Source organism: Nanorana parkeri, unplaced genomic scaffold (assembly GCF_000935625.1).
Source record: "Nanorana parkeri isolate BGI_ZX_2015 unplaced genomic scaffold, ASM93562v1 scaffold1195, whole genome shotgun sequence".
Taxonomy (NCBI): Eukaryota; Metazoa; Chordata; class Amphibia; order Anura; family Dicroglossidae; genus Nanorana; species Nanorana parkeri.
This window is the reverse complement of record NW_017307463.1, coordinates 128,838-141,295: the sequence shown is the minus strand read 5'-3', so window position 1 is coordinate 141,295 and position 12,458 is coordinate 128,838. Positions and strand designations below refer to the sequence as shown.

The window sequence follows — 12,458 nt, the reverse complement described above, 5'->3', positions numbered from 1 at the left end:
TGACTGGCGGAACGGATGGGGGAGGGTACAGCTGGCTCTGCCTCTAGATAAGCAGAGCCAGCTGTCATTCACGCAGCTGGGCGGATCTTGACATCGATGTCAGGATCCGCTGCGGCGTCTCAGTATACCGTGGGCTGTAGCTCGCGGTACACTGAACTTAGGGTAACGGGAGGACGCTAGTTTCTGTCCTCCCATTATCCTAAGGAGAACTATGGGGAAAAGCCCTGACCCCATAGTTCTCCTTTTAAAGACACATAATTGACAATAAGCCTGCCAAAGCAAAAAAATATGGAAAAAAAACAACATGAACATATTACGAAAAATTAATATTGCCCATGTTGTGCATAGGGGCATATTTGGAACGCAAGGAATGTGCCACTGAACAAATATTTAGCACACATGTATCTTCCTGTTGCATGTTTTAAAATACAGTGATTGATTCACCTGCAGTAAATATTTAATAAATGCCACATTCACTGCTTTATAAATGTGTCCTATAGAATGAACAGCATCCAGCTTAAACTAGGTGCCCTATGTAAGTGTCTTCTGTCATAGATCCTCCTATCTGCCTGTCAGCACTTTTCAGTGCTTTGTGTTCACTGAGCCGCACATGTGCAACTCAGTGTACAGTCTCAGCATGATTCCTTGCTGAGATGTAGTAACTACATGTGCATATGAGTGAGTAATGTCATCCAGGTGTGACCAATCAAGCAGTCAAAGACTCAGAATCCAGAAGGCATGGCAGCCCTGGCAATGGAGGCGAGAATGGACATCGCAGCACATAACGGGATCACTTTGGCGGGTTAAATTCCCATAATATGCTAATGGCTAAAAGCTCCTACTTCTGCTTTAAGACTAATGGTTCTGCTTTAACAATACTGGTTCCCCAAACAATATGCAGACACTTATTTTTATAATTTTTTTTAAGGCTTTTTAGCAAATAGCCTATACTGTGATTGTGAAAGTATGGACTACATTCTAGAAAAAAATCCACAAAACAGTTCACTGGGAGAAAAAAAAAAAAAAGGCCCAAGACATTGTTAAAACCAAATTCCTTCTACACACTTTCCCTGACATTTCCACACAAGAAAATGCAGGGGTCAATGGTAGAGAAACAAGGCACGGCAGTTCCAGGCTTTTGCTCTTATGAAAGTGAATGACCTCAGCTATTATTCCTGTCTTAAGCACTTTTTGTTCTCAGTGTCCAGATGCAAGCGCTATTCTTTTAGAGAAATAACTGTGGACAGCTCCTTCACATTTCCCTTTTCCTCAGTGTTTTCACTTCATAAAGCTGCAGTCAATGCATTTTGTGTGTGGTGAGGACGTGGAGGGAGGGGAATGGCACATTCACTGGTGGTCTGAGCCATACCCTTCATTGCTGGCTCAAGTAGTCCCAGGATTAGGCTTTTGTTTGTGATGAAAGCATCTGAAAAGTCAGTTATTTAAAATTAGTCAAGCTGTTGATTTTAAAATAAAGGCTTTTTAGATCTGCTTTCTCTAATAAATCACTAAATGGTTCTGAGGGCAGCTGCAGGACACCTCGCATAGTCTCTCTGAACATCCTGCCAAGGCTTCCCTTCTGCGGTCCCTAATCATAATATATAGACAGGAACCAAAGTTAATCCAGCATTTTATTACACATTTAAAAGTAATATCTCTGCCAATGGTAAACACACTGGTCACTAAAGCAAGTTAACAAGAGCAGAGATAAATCTCTATGGTATGCTTGCACTGTGAGCCCACATGTATATGTTGATGTATGTGCGCTCAGCAATCTCAATCCCGGATTGTATAGAGTTGATCGTACACTGATGTTAAATGTGTGCATTCCTAGTTTGCTTTGCATGTTGAACATCTAAAATCATACTGTTTTTGTATGATCTCTTGTGCCTTCTCTTCTGATAAAGTACTAAGGCATATGTGTGTTTCATTTTGTTGACACTGGATGTGATTGACTCTCTAAGCAATGAAAAGCACATGCACCAACCAAAGCAGACGGTAAAAAAGAAAAATGTGCTATCAGACCAAAAATATACAAGTGTCACTGGAATCTCCATTTCAAGCACCAGCATATGACATCTTATACGTCCCCTAGTGAGTGACCTTGCACATGTGCACAAACATGAGTTCATGCAATAATCCATGCGCATGATGTACAGTTTACTTTTGACAATTTCTTCCCTAAATGATAGCAGTGCACACTTAAAGTGGTGGTTAGCCACCAGCATAAATAAGGAAAAAGTGGGTCCCCAGGAGGCGTTTCCCATAAGGTGCTAGTATGCACAGCATATTAGCACATTATGGGTCACTTACCTTGCAGACGATCCCCTCCTCTGTTAGCACTGCCATCTTCTCCTGGTCTTCTGCTGGGATTTGCGTCTTCGGCCTGTTGATTGACCAGGATGATGTAACTCCCATGCATGCACACGGGAGTTACTTCCTTTCAGCACAAGACCTTGCTGACCTTGTGCACTGAGCTGCACATATGCTCAGTGCACACAAACGCTAACAGACAGGATTTATGATAGAATATCTTCTATCATAAAAATCCTACCTGTCAGCATTTCTTGTTAAATTTAAACTTTACATCCTATTTAATGTAGCATTATTACTACACTGTAGCACATTTATGAACAATAACTTTGGTTAGATAGACCCAAAAAAGTTGTACAAAGCCACTTTTTAGATTTTAGACATGCCATGGCTTAGTCAGCAAACATTAAGATGCTGAAGTATGCGTTACATAGCAACTACACTTGTTAGTAAACTCAGCTTATATCCGATGTAGCCTGTGAAAATGTGTATGCATGCAATGAAGATAGGATATGGTTGTCTGCCCAGGGTCGAATTGCTGCCATATACACATATCTTTTAATAAATCAGTAATAGAGAAAATGGTCCTTTTTTTACGCAGAAGGTATTCTGCACCCCTACCTTATATTGCAATACAGGGTATGTACATGCAGCAAGGCCAAAACCAGGACTGAGCAGCAACCTTTATGTTTAGCATACAAGGAAGACTCGGATGTCAGTTTCAAATGACTCATTCTACTCCAGCATGATCTCACTGTGCATATGTTTTCAGGTCACAACAGCATAAGTCCAAAAAGTCACAATCTCATAATTAGATCAAACCCTTTTCCTTAATAGCCAAAAAGATTATATATCCACTTTGTGTGCACCAAACGCCTTTGAGAACCCACATATTACCTTGTAAAATTAGCAATGATATTGTATGGGAGGGACCAAGCAGGATCACCCACTCGGGCTGTCTGCACAAAACTACAGGATGGGACAGATACAAGACCAGTCCCCTGCACAAGGAGAGAGAGCAGCACTGATTGGTCTTTATTACAGGAAGATTCAGATCACTTGAGAGCTTCTCATTGGTAAGCTTGGTCAGGTGACCGTGCTGACCAATGAGCTCTTACCAAATACAAGCATTATTTTTCATGTGCAGTGCAGTGTACGGTATGCGGACTGTACACTGGCTACCGTGCAGGGAAAATACATGCTTCATCAAAGATATGACCAGTAGGGGTGGGGAAAGGAGGCAAATTTGTTTAAGTAATTTCATCTTCTTACATTTGGTGAGAACGTGACATTACCCTTTAACAAAACGGCAATAGTAAATAAGGTAAGGGTCAGTGAACATTCAAGTAATGCCAGCCATACACCAGAAGAATTTAGCTGAAAAACGTTTTTTCTGTTTTGAAAAAGTTTCTTCAATTTTCTAATAGCTAAAGGGGTCAAACTGACATTCTTTTTTGACCAAAATCAAACAAGCAGGACAATTTTTCTCAAACAAAATTCTAACAGTGAATGTGGTTTTTGTTCGGTAAACTTCATTCATTCCAAAATAAAATATTAAGTCAACCTAAATTTCGAACAGCATTTGTCAAGATTGATCAAATGTTCCAATGAGATTTTTTTGTTTGAGCATTCGGCTGAAAATCTACCAGTGCAAGGGCAATTAAAACAAAAAAAAGTTCTGTGCTAAAGAGGTGATGATTGAGGCAAAGTGGGCCCTTTGGGCCTCAAGTGATAATTGTATTTACTGTGTTTATTCAGCAAAAAGGATGGTTTCATTATCTGACATACAGCCACAAGAGGGGAAAACTATAAACCTGTTTGTTTTTTATATATTAAATATGTCATTGTGGAACAAATAGCACAATATGTACATATAATGTAAATCAGATGTAAATATTTTTTCATTTTACAGTGACACATAAAACATATACAGGCAGTCCCCGAGTTACAAACATCCGACTTCCATACAACCCCTACTTACAAACAGAGTCTATTACTGTACAGCAGGGGGTCCCCGGCTGCAGCCAAAGTGTACCACGCAGCATTTCAGTAGTTGTAATGCTACCACACTCGTGCCGACGAGGAGTGCCCGCCTTTTTGGGTCTGGTTCGTAGTACTGTACGTACATAACAGGAAGTCAGCTCTTGTTAGACGTACAGACAAGGGGTGCCCGCCTCTTCTTCCGGGTCACTGTGAGGTTTTTACTGCTGTCTGTATTCTCATTAGAAAGATTTAATCTCACTTGCTGTCCTTGAGACAGCAGGAAGTGAGAGGAAATCTACGCCTAGGAAGGGAAATTCACTACTGTAAGAGTTATCATGGGAAGAAGATGTCTCCACAGAAGCTGTATCACCAATCCTTGTTTCCACAACAACCCTAAATTGTTACAGGGACAGAAAGTGGAAGTGAAATCTTCTGAACAGGGGCACACACAGCCAAACAAATGTTACAGGGGCTTAACCCTTCCTTATGTTAGCCAAAGCTATAAAAAAAAAAAGTTTGGGCTGGAGTTGCACTTAAAAAAATGTGCCTATTCCCACTTACATACAAATTCAACTTAAGAACAAACCTACAGTGCCTATCTTGTTGTAACCCGGGGACTGCCTGTATACCTAAAACATCCCTTTATAAAAGGAAAGCCATTTGGGTATACCAAGCACAAAGTCATTTCAAAGTACTTGAATCCTAGACACAAGTTGTACCCCAGGTGCACCCAGGGTGAAAAAGAAGAAAAAAGCTTAGCCAAAACAGGGAAGCTCCCAAAGGCTGAAAGTGACCCTAAGTGTACCTCCGCCAAAAACACTTCTTAAATGCAAATCCTCTCAAGAAACGCTCCAGTACAAAGAATGAGATGAACCAGTCACTGCATTGTTTATCAAGTTTCACTTGATTCCTCCTGACAACCATTTAAACAATGAATGTTGGGAAATATCCCTCAAAGAATCTGCAACAATGGCACGGATCAGAGCCTTTATATTTACTTAATACTCTTTAAAAGAGAGAAACTATTTCTTCCTGAAGGGATTATGAGGTCGTCTTATGAAAGACACCTGCAAACAAAACAAGTGTCAAAAGATCTTTATCATAATTGATATTGCTGTTGTTGAAATGCAGAACTACAATGATAGCTGATATAGCCTGTCAGATGACTTGGCTGTAAAAATACCAGGTGAGCACTAATGTCTGACGCAGTTGTCATTTGGCTCACAAACAGAATTTAAACATATTTTAATGCTGGCAAAAAAACTGCTTGCACAGCTATATTAATTAATTACTGCATCTATTCTAACTGCAAAACCTAAAAGTTCACTTTCACAGCAGTTGTTACCCTAGTAGCCCCATACTCAACTCTTCATATCTGAAAACCAGCCAAATATTTAACGGTGTCTTGTCAAAAACTTTAAAGGTGATTGGGAGGAAGCCTCCGCACAGTTGAGAGCAAATCCTTTTTTTATGAACATTTACACAAAGTCATATTAAGTATTTAGGGCGTTAAGAGATGTTTCAAAATACTTATAATTATAGCCCATAAAATTGTAACCTGTTTTAAGTATACAGCTTTCAAAAACAGCCTATTCGTTTATGTCTGACTTTTTACTGGTGCAAGTTACACAATGAAAGCTAACACCTGGTTAAGGTGTTTTGATATACAGATCCAGAGAAATTTACAACAAAACTTCCACAGTCACAATTTTAATCCCACATTCATTTAACTCTAAAAAAAAGGATTAAAAACAGTTAGCTTTATATATAAATATAAGTAAGAAACATTTAACTGAATCCTATTGAATGGATTAAATGCACAGTAACTGTGTAAGAAAACAATAGTATTTTGTTCTAGCTATCCCATAATACAATCTGTCTCACTCAGGGTGCATTCACACCAAAATCACTTGCAAGTTAATGGAGAGTCTGTTGACTTGCGATTATACCTTCCGATGTCCTTCTGACCCGCTGCGTTTATTTAGCAAGCTTTATGTGAAGTAACAAGTAATGGCTTTTAATGCATTGCGTTAGCATGCGTTTTTGATGCGTTCCATTGAAAAAAAGTAGAGCATGTCCCACTTTTTTTCTCCAGCACAACGCATGGCAGCAGAACACAACACTGCATTGTGAACTGTCCCCTTTCACCCCCATCCATTTTTCTTTGCCCTTGCATTACCCATCTGTAAAAAAATGGACGGTAACACAATGCAGCAGATCAGGTGTGAATGGGGCCTCAAAGCTACATCAACCATCCATCAAAATCAGAAAACGTCACAGTAATATATATATATACACACACACACACACAAAGGTTTTAGGTAGATGTGAAAAAATGCTGTAAAGTAATAACACTTTCAACAATATATACTTTTATTGTGTATTTTTTTCAATTTACAAAATGCAAAATGAGTGACCAGAAGAAAAATCTAAATCAAATCAATATTTGGTGTGACCATCCTTTGGATTCAAAAAAGGCATTCAGGAGGGGGCAGTATTGTCTCCTGAATGTCTGCAAACTGCTGCACAACCCGTAGAAGTGGTTAAAGTCCCCTGCAGGTGTAAATGAGATAATGAAATGTAAACAAATAATACCATTTCAGTCACTGAATGCAAGATCTGATCTGAACTACACAAATTATAATAACTATACCCAAGGACAAAGTCACATATCTCCCAAAATCTGTATCAATAGAAAAGTGAGTGTTTAATGACTAAAAACAACAAGAGCAAAATGTACGCCAACATATAACAACGAATTCATATAGCTAACATAGTCAGGCCTGTAAGAAATGTTTTTGATGCTAGGATTTCTTTCTATGCCTCCCTTATTACTGTATATAATGTCCTGGGATACACATATTTTATCCATGTAAAAAACTGTACAGAATTCACCTGCAAAATGGAAGCATGATATGGAGTAACCTATAGAAGCAGATCTTGAAGCCTTATGCTGCCAAGGTATTATTTGCATTTTTTGCACACATGTTATAATCCAGATTTTAGGCCTGAAAATCACCCCTTTCACCCCACCAAGAAAAAAAACATATATTCTGAAAGCAATGACCCTGTAGAATAAAATGGTGTCAGTTGCATTTTTACCTTGCACAATATTAGTGCAACTCTTTATCAAACCCAAAATTTCAGTTAAAGCAAGTTAATTTTAGTGCCCCAACACAATATAATACCTAATTTTTTTAAACCATAAAAGATGAAGCTATGATGAGAAAATAGATACCCAACATGCCCAGGTTATAAATTGCGTGCAAACTTGAAATGGCAACAAAATATGGGCGCCTCAGTAGCCCCCTATGTGATAGCATACTAGTGGTGACAGGTGCTCTTTAAGGTGACATTAGGGGTCTATTAGAACCCTAGTGTCACTTTTCCAATCCAAAGAAGCTATTGAAGCGCAGATCACGCTTCAATAACTACTTCTACCGCTTCTGCAGCCGAAAAATGAAAGCTGAGAAACCAGAAGTGATGCAAAGAGCCCATGAAACAAGGCAGGGGTGTCGGGCGGGGGGCACACTACACCAGGAAGCAGATCAGCTCAACCGCTAGAATCGCTTCCAGTGTAAAGCCATCAGTCAGCTTTACACAGCTCCGCCAGGAGTCTGTTTAGAGGGGCCTGCTGCCAGTGATGAATGACATGTCGTTGGCAATGAAAAGGTTTAACGGGCATCTATAGTCAAAACGAAAAATAAATATGTATTTCCATATTGAATCCCCACTCCTATTAACCATATTGATCTAGAAGTTTGTAAACTTACTTATTGAAGATGCACATAGGATGTACTTCTTTAATGCACTAAGACAATTTCACTCTGTGAAATATGCATTACTTGCTGTGAATATGCACTACTTGCTGAGCCTGCCTTCTGGACTACAGTTCAATGTCTGGGCACTGTAAAATTATCAGTGCTTGTTGAAAGCAATGTAATATGGGCTATGTGGTCTTGATCAATTAAGATTGGATCACATCAAGCAGCAGGGAAAGAGATCCAAAGTACACTGGGATTTCAGAAAGTTGTTGAAAGTGATGTGGAGGCAGCACTCACTGCATAAAAGGGAATTATTTCAAGTAAGCTTTGATTGCATTATCAAAAACAACTCTAGTATGTATTCCTATTACAATGCTGATGTTATAACAGGATAGTATATGCTGGGACTTTGGAACTACTTTAACTAAATCTGTCCATACATTTACCCGACTTTGCAGCATATGTTGATGTATATATTCTGCAATCATATTTTCCATCCCATCAGACCAATTAGGAGAAGGGAAAAGCTGGAAGATTCCTATACGGTATTATCAATTACTGACAAAATTAAGTACATAATATCCTATTAATATGTACCTCAAAAAATCAACAAAATTACAAAAAAAAGTTCTTCCATAGCCCACTAAAATAAAGTGAATAAACAGTAGGCGTGAGGAGACAATGTCATTGGTGCTAGGTTGTGTGATTTATGAGCTTTACTAAATTGCAAGTGTAATAAATGAACATCCTCCCCACCTATTTAGTTCTTAAACCATAACACCTTTGAAACCTATCACTCCTTAGAAGACGTAATTAGCGGTGGATTTACTGCACGCACACACAGCCCAACCCCGTGTATACTAGCTGTCACCCTTTAGTTGCCACAGCGATCCAACTTGATGGGGGAGTACTGCCTTTGCCACAGGCAAGACTAAAGGGGTTAACAGCAGTCATGATTAAGAGCTGTGTTTACAAGCCTATAGAGCTCCCATATTTACATTCTGATTGTTATAAATCTAGTTGTACAGGTTAATGATACTCATGTCGTATGCATGAAAGATAGAACTGGAGCAGCAGCCAATAGCTTTATATTCTAATACCTTTGATCTCTTACAATCTTCTTGGCACATACATCTTTTGTGTCTTTGGAGATTATTATCTCGAGCTACAGTTTTTTCTTTTATTCCTATTAAGACATCATTATTTTACTTTATTATTGCTAATCTCTTCTTTCTTAACACATGACCACTCCTGGTTTTGTTCAGAAAGGTGCAGTAAACACAGGCTATGCAAAGCCAACGCACATTTCAAATTTGCTTAATCTTTGTAATCGTTCCGTGAGAGCGGATTGTTTCTACAAAGCTCTGACATTTCACAATGCATCTCTTAGCTTGCCAGACTGCTGCAAGGCAATCTAGTAGAAAGCACAGTGATAAAGTAAGAGAAAAGATATGTAACTTTTACAGATGTAATATCAGCCCCTAAGCAATTACTCCTATCTAAAAACCACAAGTCAAACTGCACTTTTATAGCACATTTGTTGCTAAACACAACAGTGACATCAAGCAATTACTAGATCTAAATATTAAAGAGGAACTCTTGCCAAACATATAAATATGGAATTGAAACACAATGTATTTGTTTTTTTGCAGCAGTGAACATAGCCTGAGGTCTTCTTTCCTGTAAATATACCAAAACACCTGTCTCTCTCTTTAATCTGCCTACAGGGTAGGCATTTCCAGTGCAAGCCTGATTAAAGCTGCTTTCACACCAGAGGCTGCGCTACAACGCTGTGTGTTAGCAGTCACAGTGCTGATGCACCGACCCCAGCACATTGCACCGTTTTCCATTTGTTAGAACTTTATTGAAATGTCACAAGTGACATTTCATAAAGTGCTATGGGCACAGCGTGGCGTGATGCGGTTGTACCGAGTCACGACTTACTGCGCTAAAAATATGTAATACATCCAGTACTTTTTATCAGTGCACACCACCGCAATGCAGTGTGACCTGAACCCTTATTATGTCCTGAGTTGGGGCTGCGCTGGAAAAAACGGCCAGTGAAGTCATAACGCATTTGGTGTGAATCTAACCTTAAAGGATGTACAACAACTTACCCAATTTCAGGTGTTTGCACTACTTTATTACTGTGTTACTCTGGCCAATTTTTGGGTTATACTGCTATCAGGGGCTAATTGGGACACAGAGAGTAAAAAAAGATAGTCGAGAGTTCTAGACATCCACTACTCTATGAAGAAAAAAAAACGGATTTCTGTTGGCACTGTTGTTGAAGATTTTTGTTTGCTTCCTGTCTCGTGAAATCGTTGCCACCAGGACAGGAAGTGAAATCTCTCGGTGAAAACCCAGCAGGGCTTCCAAATCTTTTTTGCTCTACCCAAAACTTTCAGATGCACTTACACTTTAACAAAGATGTGTGTATTATTATATATGATCTCATGATTTGTGAAGGAACAGAAAGATGTTTTATATATTTTTACCCAGATATTAATAAAAGAAAAAGTTGCATTTATTACAGCTTTAACCATTAATTACCTTTTATGTGTATTGAATACAATACAATACAAAATCTCAGCTACCCATAACAGATGTTTTTTCCTCAATAAGTTAAATATAACTAGAAAACCAAGAACAAATTCCAAGTCAGTATGCAGTTTTGAAAAAAAAAATCAAACATTTTGAGATGTATTTTAATGGCTATACCAGGGGTGCCCATTGGGTAGATCGCGATCTACCAGTCCACAAAGCAATCACTGGTAGATCGTGATGTCCTGTCCTCCTGCTGTGGGGCTTCTCTGGATCACCATCCGTGTCACACGAGGACCGCGGGAGGACGGGATGCCGGTGCCTCAAGAATGCATTGGAATGCAAGCCGGCCGACTCCCTTCGTTCAGGGGCAGGAGGGGGCATGGGGTTTTATTGAAGTCAATGGCACCGCAGCCATGCCCCCTGCCCACAGTGTGATCGCCTGCCTGCATTCCGGTCCAGTGCAATCTGCAAAAGTAGTACTTGCAGCATTTTTGCAGATCGCACTGCGGGTGAGGGGCGTGGCTGCGGTGCCATTGACTTCAATGCACCGCCATGCTCCCTCCCCCCCTGAATGCAGGTGTTTTTTTTTTATATTGGTAGATCTCATTGAGCTTGTCATTTGAAAAGATCTCCGAACGAAAAATTGTGGGCGCCCCTAGCCTATATCATCCTCACTTAATTCAGAAACATTAATTGAAGAAATCATTAAAGCACTTTAGCATGCTATTACTCCAACAAAAGAAGTGTGACTGAGTCCTAACATTGTAATCACTTATTCAATCATATATTTCCCAAGAGTGCTTTACACTTGGTCCTCTGATGCACGTGTGTGTGGAGCTTTAAAGTGTATTCCCACTATTACAGTCAAATTAGGGTAACCCCTATTTTATATTTTTTCCCCTTTTACACAGCACAACTTAAATTAAATAAAAAAAAAGCTGTTTACATATTACTAGTTTCCTTTAAACTGGATTTTCCTTTGGAATGCATAGGGAGCTTGGGAGGTTACCACAATTAACCATAGTTACATAGTTACATAGTATTTGAGGTTGAATAAAGACATTAGTCCATCAAGTCCAACCTATTAGGATCTCATTCTAGGAGTACATGTACCCCTGTATATTATGGTCCCTTAAGAAATCGTCTAAAAGTTTATTGAACAATTCCACATTATTTGCTGAAATCACCGTCTGTGGCAGTGAGTTCCAGACCCTAACTGATCTTACTGTGAAGAACCCCCTACGCCCCTTGTGCTGGAATTTTTTTTCCACCAATTTTAGGTGGGGGCCTCTAGTTTTTGTAATGGAGTTAATTTTAAACAGTTTATCGCTAATGTTGCTACCACCATTGAACATTGTCTCTAAAATGCTGGCAGATATAATTATCAGTTGTAAACTAGATTTAAACAATGTCTGCTCAACAAAGGAAAAGAAGATTTAGAAGCACTGCAAGTTATTGGGAGGAAAATCAGAGTGTCCTGAGTCTTTTATGAGGACAACCACAGTTTCCTGTCACATTGAATTTGTAGAGAGAAGCTTGCAGTCAGTGTAAAGGCTCGATCAACAGAAACATCTAAAAATTAAGAAATACCATATTTTGCGGTCCGTAACATGCAACTGACCATAAGACGCGTGTAGTTCCTGACAGATGAGACAGGTGGCGCTGTGATTACGGACGTTCTTAGTCTGCTCTACGTGCTCTATGGTGAGCTCCTATGCCGTTGTGACGGGTCCCCCAGAGGACAGGATCGCCGCTGCTCCTTTCCTACAAGCGATCTAATCGTATATATACACATTTAGCTCTGCTTGTCAGGAGCAGGGCTATATGTACACCTCTCACACATTAGCTCCA

The 12,458-nt window shown here is 39.5% G+C and overlaps 1 protein-coding gene across 1 annotated transcript in view; it reads right to left on the bottom strand.

Annotated features, from left to right (window-relative positions):
* Positions 1 to 12,458, bottom strand: part of ABCC4 (ATP binding cassette subfamily C member 4) — a 211,660-nt gene that overhangs the window by 95,770 nt on the left and 103,432 nt on the right. The gene's annotated exons all lie outside the window — the stretch shown is intronic.